Source organism: Macaca thibetana, chromosome 2, assembly GCF_024542745.1.
Source record: "Macaca thibetana thibetana isolate TM-01 chromosome 2, ASM2454274v1, whole genome shotgun sequence".
NCBI classification, from domain to species: Eukaryota; Metazoa; Chordata; class Mammalia; order Primates; family Cercopithecidae; genus Macaca; species Macaca thibetana.
In genome coordinates, this window is record NC_065579.1 from 30,261,549 (window position 1) to 30,269,464 (window position 7,916).

General features: G+C 38.1%; 2 pseudogenes; both read left to right on the top strand.

Moving 5' to 3' along the window:
• Positions 1 to 491: 491 nt before the first annotated feature.
• Positions 492 to 1,211, top strand: LOC126948122 (phosducin-like protein 3; annotated as a pseudogene).
• A 4,314-nt stretch (positions 1,212 to 5,525) lies between these two features.
• On the top strand, positions 5,526 to 6,533 carry LOC126948910 (inorganic pyrophosphatase-like; annotated as a pseudogene).
• Positions 6,534 to 7,916: the final 1,383 nt, after the last annotated feature.

Sequence of the window (7,916 nt, forward strand, 5' to 3'; positions counted from 1 at the left end):
CTTTAACAGTAAAGCTGTGTAAGTAACAGAGCGACTCCTTTGACCAAAATTTTAAAAGAATTTGGCTAAGTTTCCTGAGACAGATCACGTGTGACATCCTGCTATATACAGGCAAGCATTTGCAGTTGAGGAATTGAAGCCAGAAGTGCACAAAATATTGCAAGATGTCATCAATTTAGTTAATTTTATTTTTTAAAAAACTTTAAAAGATAGTCAATTTAATTGTTTAGAATAAATTGAGAGGGGAGTAACACTCAATTTATATTTACTTATGGAAGTATTTTCTATGGCACAGAGGTTTGCTTGTGGCAAACTATTAAAAATTAGAACCAAAAACATATATTTACAAAATAGACAAGTGTTCCAAATACGCTAACTTGTCTGTGATGGCAAGGGGGCTATCCATAGCATGCATGCTATGCTACCTCTCAAGCATTTTTTTAATATTAATAAACATGGTGGAGCAACTGGCTTGAGCAATTGGAAACAAGATGCAGGACCCCAACGCAGACGCTGAGTGGAATGACATCTTACCCAAAAAGGGTATGTTGCCCCCCAAGGAAAGTCTGAAACAATTGGAAAAGGAGGTGGAAGAGGAGCAGTGCATCCTCTAGCAGTCAGTGGTGACAACATATAAAGATAGGACTTTGAGAGAGCTGGAGGATCGTGAAGATGAGTTTAATGAGAAGGATGAACGTGCTATTGAAAGGTAAAGACGGCAGAGACTGGCTGAGTGGAAAGCATCTAAACTGAAGAATAAATTTGGAGAAGTTTTGGAAATCTCAGGGAAGGATTATATTCAAGAAGTTACCAAAGCTGGTGAGGGCTTGTGGGCCATTTTGTCCCTTTACAAACAAGGAATTCCCCTCAGTGCCCTGATAAACCAGCACCTCAATGGAGTTGCCAGGAAGTTTCCTGATGTCAAATTTATCAAAGCCATTTCAACAACCTGCATATCCAATTATCCTGATAGGAATCTGCCCACGGGATTTGTTTTCCTGGAAGGAGGTATCAAGGCTCGGTTTATAGGTCCTCTGGTGTCTGATGGCATGAACCTGATGAGAGATGAGTTGGAGTGGAAACTGTCTAAATCTGGAGCAATGAAGCTGGACCTGGAGGAAAACCCTAAGAAGCCGATTGAAGACATGTTGCTGTCCTCAGTGCGGCGCTCTGTCCCCATGAGGAGGAACAGTGATTCTGAGGGTGACTGAGGCTGCAGCTGCTATCACATGCTGAACTTTCTTGTAACAAATTGTCTGGATTTTTTAAAAAAGGAAAAAGCAAGAATGACTCCTTCTGGTTTTTAGCTTTTTATAAATTATGTTTCAAATCTTTACATTTTAGAAATAATCTGCTGGAACTGTTACATTTTTTGGAACTCTTTTTTTAATTATAGTATTTCCTCTAAAAAATTAAAAACAGCTATTGGTATGGCAAAAAAAAAAAAAAATACAAAAAAACCTATCCCTTCAAGGTGGAAGTTAATGTTTCACTAGTGAATTAGAAAGAATTGTTATGTGATTTGGATGCAAAAACAAGATAAGTGCAATCATCATCAATTTTTTTAAAATCTCCTATCAATACACTCTAAAATTTTGGAAACAAGATTTTTAAACCAGTTTAAAATTATTTTAAACAAAAAAATTTAAATGGAATTTGAACCCATTTTGATAACAATAAAGCAACAATAATATTGCCTAATTGTCTGTGAGAACTACTGATTGACATCAAAGATGGAAATCTACTAGCCAAATTTTAACATAAGCATTTTCAAAATTGGTGAATGGGAATTAGTTAAAACAGCCAGTAAGAAAATTCTTCCATTTGTATTTATATGTCTTTGTGAGACATGTTTTTTAGTTGTGAAAACCATTACAACAAAGTGCTGAAAAACTAAATTGAGAAACACATTTGAATGTATGACAAATTTTTTAACAAAAGTTTGTAAAATAGTGATGCATACTCAAATATAATTATAATTTTAGTGATAGCAAAAACTTTTGTACCATTAATAATTTAAATAAAAATAAAACAATGATTATCATTAGCGCAACCTTTTGTTTGTTTGTTTTTTTGTTTTGTTTTGTTTTGAGAATGAGTGTCACTCTGTCACCAGGCTGGAGTGCAGTGGGACAATCTCGGCTCACTGCAATCTCCACCTCCCGGGTTCAAGCAATTCTCATGCCTCAGCCTCCCAAGTACCTGGGACTACACCCGGCTAATTTTTGTGTTTTCAGGAGAGATGGGGTTTCACCATGTTGGCCAGGATGGTCTCGAGCTCTTGACCTCATGATCCGCCCACCTCGGCCTCCCAAAGTGCTGGGATTACAGGCATGAGCCACCATGCCCTGCCAGCTCAGGCTTTAAGGTTGTAATTGGTATAGGCTTTATGGTATACATAATAGATATTGACGTGGTAGTTTGTCTATAACTTACAAATGAGTAAAAATACATATAGTGAAGATATACAGTCAAAATTCTTTCACTAATGGGACACGCAAACAAAAATTTTGGAAGCAGTGCTATTCGTGATGTATTTTGTGAACCCAAAGCATCAGTGTAACATGTGACATTGCTGGAAATGCAAATTCTGAGGCTCCACCCTAGACCTACTGAATCAGAATCTCTGGGAGAGGGGGACAGGAATATGGGTTTTAACAAGATCTCAAAGTGATTATCTAAGGCATGATACAGATCTAATCAAGACACTCCTCTTTAAAAGCTGCCTGCTGCTTATGAAATTGAAGCAGGCTTCTCACCATATCATTTAAAGGCTCTCCAAATATGGCCAAGCCTCCCTTAATGGCCTGTGTCCATGACTCCTCACCATGTTGGAAGCCTCAGGTATTCTTAGGTGCACACTTCTCTTCTCTCCTCTTTTCTTCATCTGGAATTTCTCCCCAGTCCAGTTATGTCTGCTTAACCAAAACCTTTACAATGTTCAATGCCTACCTTAAAAGTTACCTATTCTAAGAAAACTTGCATAATCTTAGTGAAAAAAAAAAGACCTACATATTCTTTTCCCCCTATTTCTTTTATAATGCCCATGGCATCTTATTTGTTCATCTCCCCCAGACTGTATTGCATCATGCACTATAACCATTTGCGTACTTATCTAATTCCTTCTAAGGACTGTAGGCTCCTAGAGAGAGACTTGCTTAATCTTTCTTTACACCTTAGCTTAGCACGGGCCTGGAAGGCTCTAATTGCTGGATACAGAATTGAAATAAAATTCCACAACTGAACTCAGCCCACAATGTCTTCCTCTTTTATCACTCTATTGGGGACACTACCTCATCATGAAGAACCTGAATTTCTCGAGAACTTTCCACATACTTGGGTCACTCACTGGCTATCTCTTCCCCTCAGATTGCATTTCTGAGTTGCACAATCTCTCCTGATCACTTAGTAACGATTGCAATTTAAACACTAGAAAGCAAATGATGATTTAAAAAAAAAAAAAAAGTTTGCCATGTTTGAGGTCTTACCAGTGCCAAATACTGTACGAAGTGCTTTAGATGGTTGTCTCATTCAGTCCTGACAAAACCTCTATTTGACGGACATATTACCGCTCCCATTTTGCCAGATGAGGAAACTGAGGTGCAGAAAGGGCTACTAGAGTAGTAAGGCCAGGATTGGAATCCAGGCTGGCTGACTACAGAACCTGCAAACTCAACCTCTCCATTACCCTGCTGAGAATAGAAGATGCTACTCCACAGTCATCCTTATATTAAATCCAATCCCTAGCCCTCTTAACCACATGAAAAAGCACATGCATTAGAGTCAATCTTGATGACAATATAAAAACTATGATTTTACTATGTAAATTCAATTTAAATCTAGATCAAAGAAATCTAAATTACTCTTCATTTGGGCTATAATCTTATATTCCAAAGCTTAAATGCTTATAAGAAAGCTTTATCTAATTTAAGATTACTAGCTCAAATATAAGTACAGACTTAATACTACTTTTCCTCTAAAGTAATCAGTACAAAGAGTTCTATTCTTCCCATAGTAAAATATGTCATAGAACTTGAACTACTAGGCAATCACTATCTTTTCTTTATAAGAAAAAAAAGCTTTTGAAATATGTACCATAACCTCTGAAAAATACAATTATCCTCCCAAAGAAATTAGGTATTTTTTTCTGACAAAAACTATGGGCAATTGATCTATAGTTCTTTTCTTCCTCAAAAAATTATTGTATATTGTGTAATGATCATTATAATTAAAAATTAAGATGGCTTGCAATAATTCCACCATTATTTGATTCAAAATCTTTATAAAATATTGGCATTTTCCAACATTTATTTTTCCTGTCTATGTTCCATTTAAGGCCAAATTTTCAAACCCAGCTGCCAAATTACACATATAATTACTGCATTTGCGCACAAAAATGTGATAATTGCTTACACAATTTCAGAGGCCAGCTTGAGGCTCCTTTCCAAATTTGTTTTACATGTACAGTGCGGTGTATGTAGTTTTATATGAAAATTGGAAAAGTAAAATTCATGGTTTGTCTGGGTGATGTGTGAAAATGGATACAAAATAAAGCCTTTCTATAAATGCCTGGGCCTGTCTTCATATTTTCTCCCAATAGACCTTTATAAAAGTCTTATAGAGAAGCTCAAACTTCAGCTAGTGTTGGAGTAATGGCAATGAAAGGGGATGATGCCTGGTATAATGCCTTAAATAGTTCAGATGCCCATTTTGTTGGTCGACATATTGTCATGAGGCATTCTTCTGTCTATAAACTGCTCCCATCAACCTGGGCAAGAAAGATAAAGGTGATATAAGGCCCGCAATCATACAGTCAGCCAAGATGACACCAGCCTCAATAGGGCAGAGTAGTTGAGCACTGGTGGCTGGGGATTTACCCTTCCAACTTTGCCTGACAGTTGATTTTACAGCTTGGCAAGCATGCACTATGGATATAGCTCATAATGGATATTCCTAGTGGAAGCTTTGGTTCAAGAAAAGGCAAAGAAACAAGACCTAGCTAGTCATACAATTAGTGAGATGATCTAAGGTATTTTTGTTTCAAAACAAAATATGTTTTGTTTTGTGGCCAGTTGCACATGAACCACTACCTATCCTCAGAAGATCTACTTTCCAAACTCAAGGATTATGAATCTGATCTCTGACTATTACCAAATATCTGACTACAGAACTGACCAGAAGCAATTAGGTCAGAAGCCTATTAAATACTGAAGGAAGTTCTGTTTGAGAAATCTCCAGCTATTTTCCATAGAGGTTATACTAATCTACATTCCCACCAAGAGTGTAGAAGTATTCCCTTTTCTCAAGTAACTAAAAACAGAACTACCATTTGACTCAGCAACCCCCCTACTGGGCATCTCCCCAAAGGAAGAGAAATTGTTGTATCAAAAAAACACCTTCACTGTTATGTTTATTGTAGCACTATTCACAATAGCAAAGTCATGGAATCAACCTGTGTATCCATCAACAGATGATTGGAATTTAAAAAAAAAAAAAAAAAAAAAAGGTGGTATAGAGCGCGCGCAATGCGCAGGCGCGAGGCTCTCTCCTTGTCAGTCGGCAACGCCTGCGGGGTGGTGGCTGTGTGACAGCGGCGGTGGCTGGACTCCGGCGGTGAGCGGTCTCAGCACCGAGGTGCACACCGTGCCCTTCTCCCTGGAGTACCGAGTCTTCTTCAAAAATGAGAAAGGACAATATGTATTTCCATTTCATGATATTCCAATTTATGCAGATAAGGATGTGTTCCACATGGTAGTTGGAAGTACCACGCTGGTCTAATGCAAAAATGGAGATTGCTACAAAGCACCCTTTAAACACCATTAAACAAGATGTAAAAAAAGAAAAACTTCGTTATTTTGTGAATCTGTTCCCATATAAAGGATATATCTGGAACTATGGTGCCATCCCTCAGACTTGGGAAGACCCAGGACACAATGATAAACATACTGGCTGTTGTGGTGACAATGACCCAACTGATGTGTGTGAAATTGGAAGCAAAGTATGTGCAAGAGGTGAAATAATTGACACAAAAGCCCTAGGCATATTGGCTATGATTGACAAAAGGGAAACCGACTGGAAAGTCATTGCCACATTAACTGTGGATGATCCTTATGCAGCCAATTATAGTAATATCAATGATGTCAAACGGCTGAAACCTGGCTACTTAGAAGCTACCTTGGACTGGGTTAGAAGGCATAAGGTTCCTGATGGAAAACCAGAAATGAGTTTGCTTTTAAGGCAGCATTTAAAGATAAGGACTTTACAACTGATATTATTAAAAGTACTCATGATCATTGGAAAGCATTAGTGACTAAGAAAATTAATGGAAAAGGAATCAGTTGCATGAATACAACTGTGTCCGAGAGCCCCTTCAAGTGTGATCCTGATGCTGCCAGAGCCATTGTGGATGCTTTACCACCATCCTGTGAATCTGCCTGCACAGTACCAACAGATGTGGATAAGTGGTTCCGTCACCAGAAAAACTAATGAGATTTCTCTGTAATACAAGCTGATATTGCTGCATTGTATTCATCTGGATGGGAAAAGTAGTAGCTTTTCAAAGCTTTAAATTTGTAGAACTCATCTAACTAAAGTAAATTCTGCTGTGACCAATCCAATATACTCAGAATGTTATCCGTTTAAAGCATTTTTCAAATCTCAACTAAGATAAGTTTTAGCACATGCTTAAATATCAAAGCAGTTGTCATTTGGAAGTCATTTGTGAATAGATGTGCAAGGTGAGCACATATGGGATGTATATTTTACCATATGTTAGGAAATAAAATTTTTTGCTGGAATAAAGTGGTATATATACATCATGGAATATTATGCATCCATAAAAAAGAATAAAATAATGTCTTTTGCAGCAACGTGGATGGAGCTGGAGACCATTATCCTAAGTGAAATAACTCAGAAACAGAAAATCAAGTACCACATGTTCTCACTTATAAGTGGAAGGTAAACAAATGGTACACATGGACACAAAGATGGAAATCATAGGCACTGGTGAATCCAAAAGAGGGGAGACTGGGAGGAGGGTGGCGGTAGAAAAATTACCTATTTGGTATAATGTTCACTATTCAGGCAATGGCAACACTAGGAGCCCAAGCCCTACCATATGCAATACGTCCATGTAACAAACATGCACGTGTACCCCCTGAATCTCTAAAAACAAAAAATAATCGAAGGATGTTCTCCTGCCAAAGGCACCCTGAAAGTATCATATTATCCTCCTCAATGGCTAGTTGAAATAATCATAACTAACATTTCCTGAGCACTCAATATATGTTAAATAATGTTCTAAGAATTTTGCATACATTCATTTCCTCTTTGCATGCTTACTAATTTTAAGAGGTAAGTACTATTATTGTCTTCATTTTGCATCTGAGGAGATTGAAGCACAAAGAGTTTAAGAAATTTGTTGAATGTCATACAATTAAAAAGTAGAAAATCCAGTATTAGAACCCAAGTATACAACTAAAAAGTAGCAAATCCAGCAGGGCGCGGTGGCTCGCGCCTGTAATCCCAGCACTTTGGGACGCCAAGGCAGGTGGATCATTTGAGGTCAGGAGTTTGAGACCAGCCTGGCCAATATGGTGAAATCCCGTCTCTACTAAAAATACAAAAATCAGCCAGACATCACTATGTGCCTGTAATCCCAGCTGCTCCGGAGGCTGAGGCAACGGAATCGCAGGAACCTGGGAGGTGGAGGCTACAGTGAACCGAGACTGTGCCAGTGTACTCCAGCCTGGGTGACAGAGTAAGACTCTGTCTCAAAAAAAAAAAGCAACAAATCCATCGTTAGAACCCAGGCATTCTGACTCCAAAGCCTTTACTCTTAGCCCTAATAACATACTGCCTCACAGACAGAGCCAAGGAAAAGAGTGGACAAAGAATAGCCTCCTAAATAGAAGACC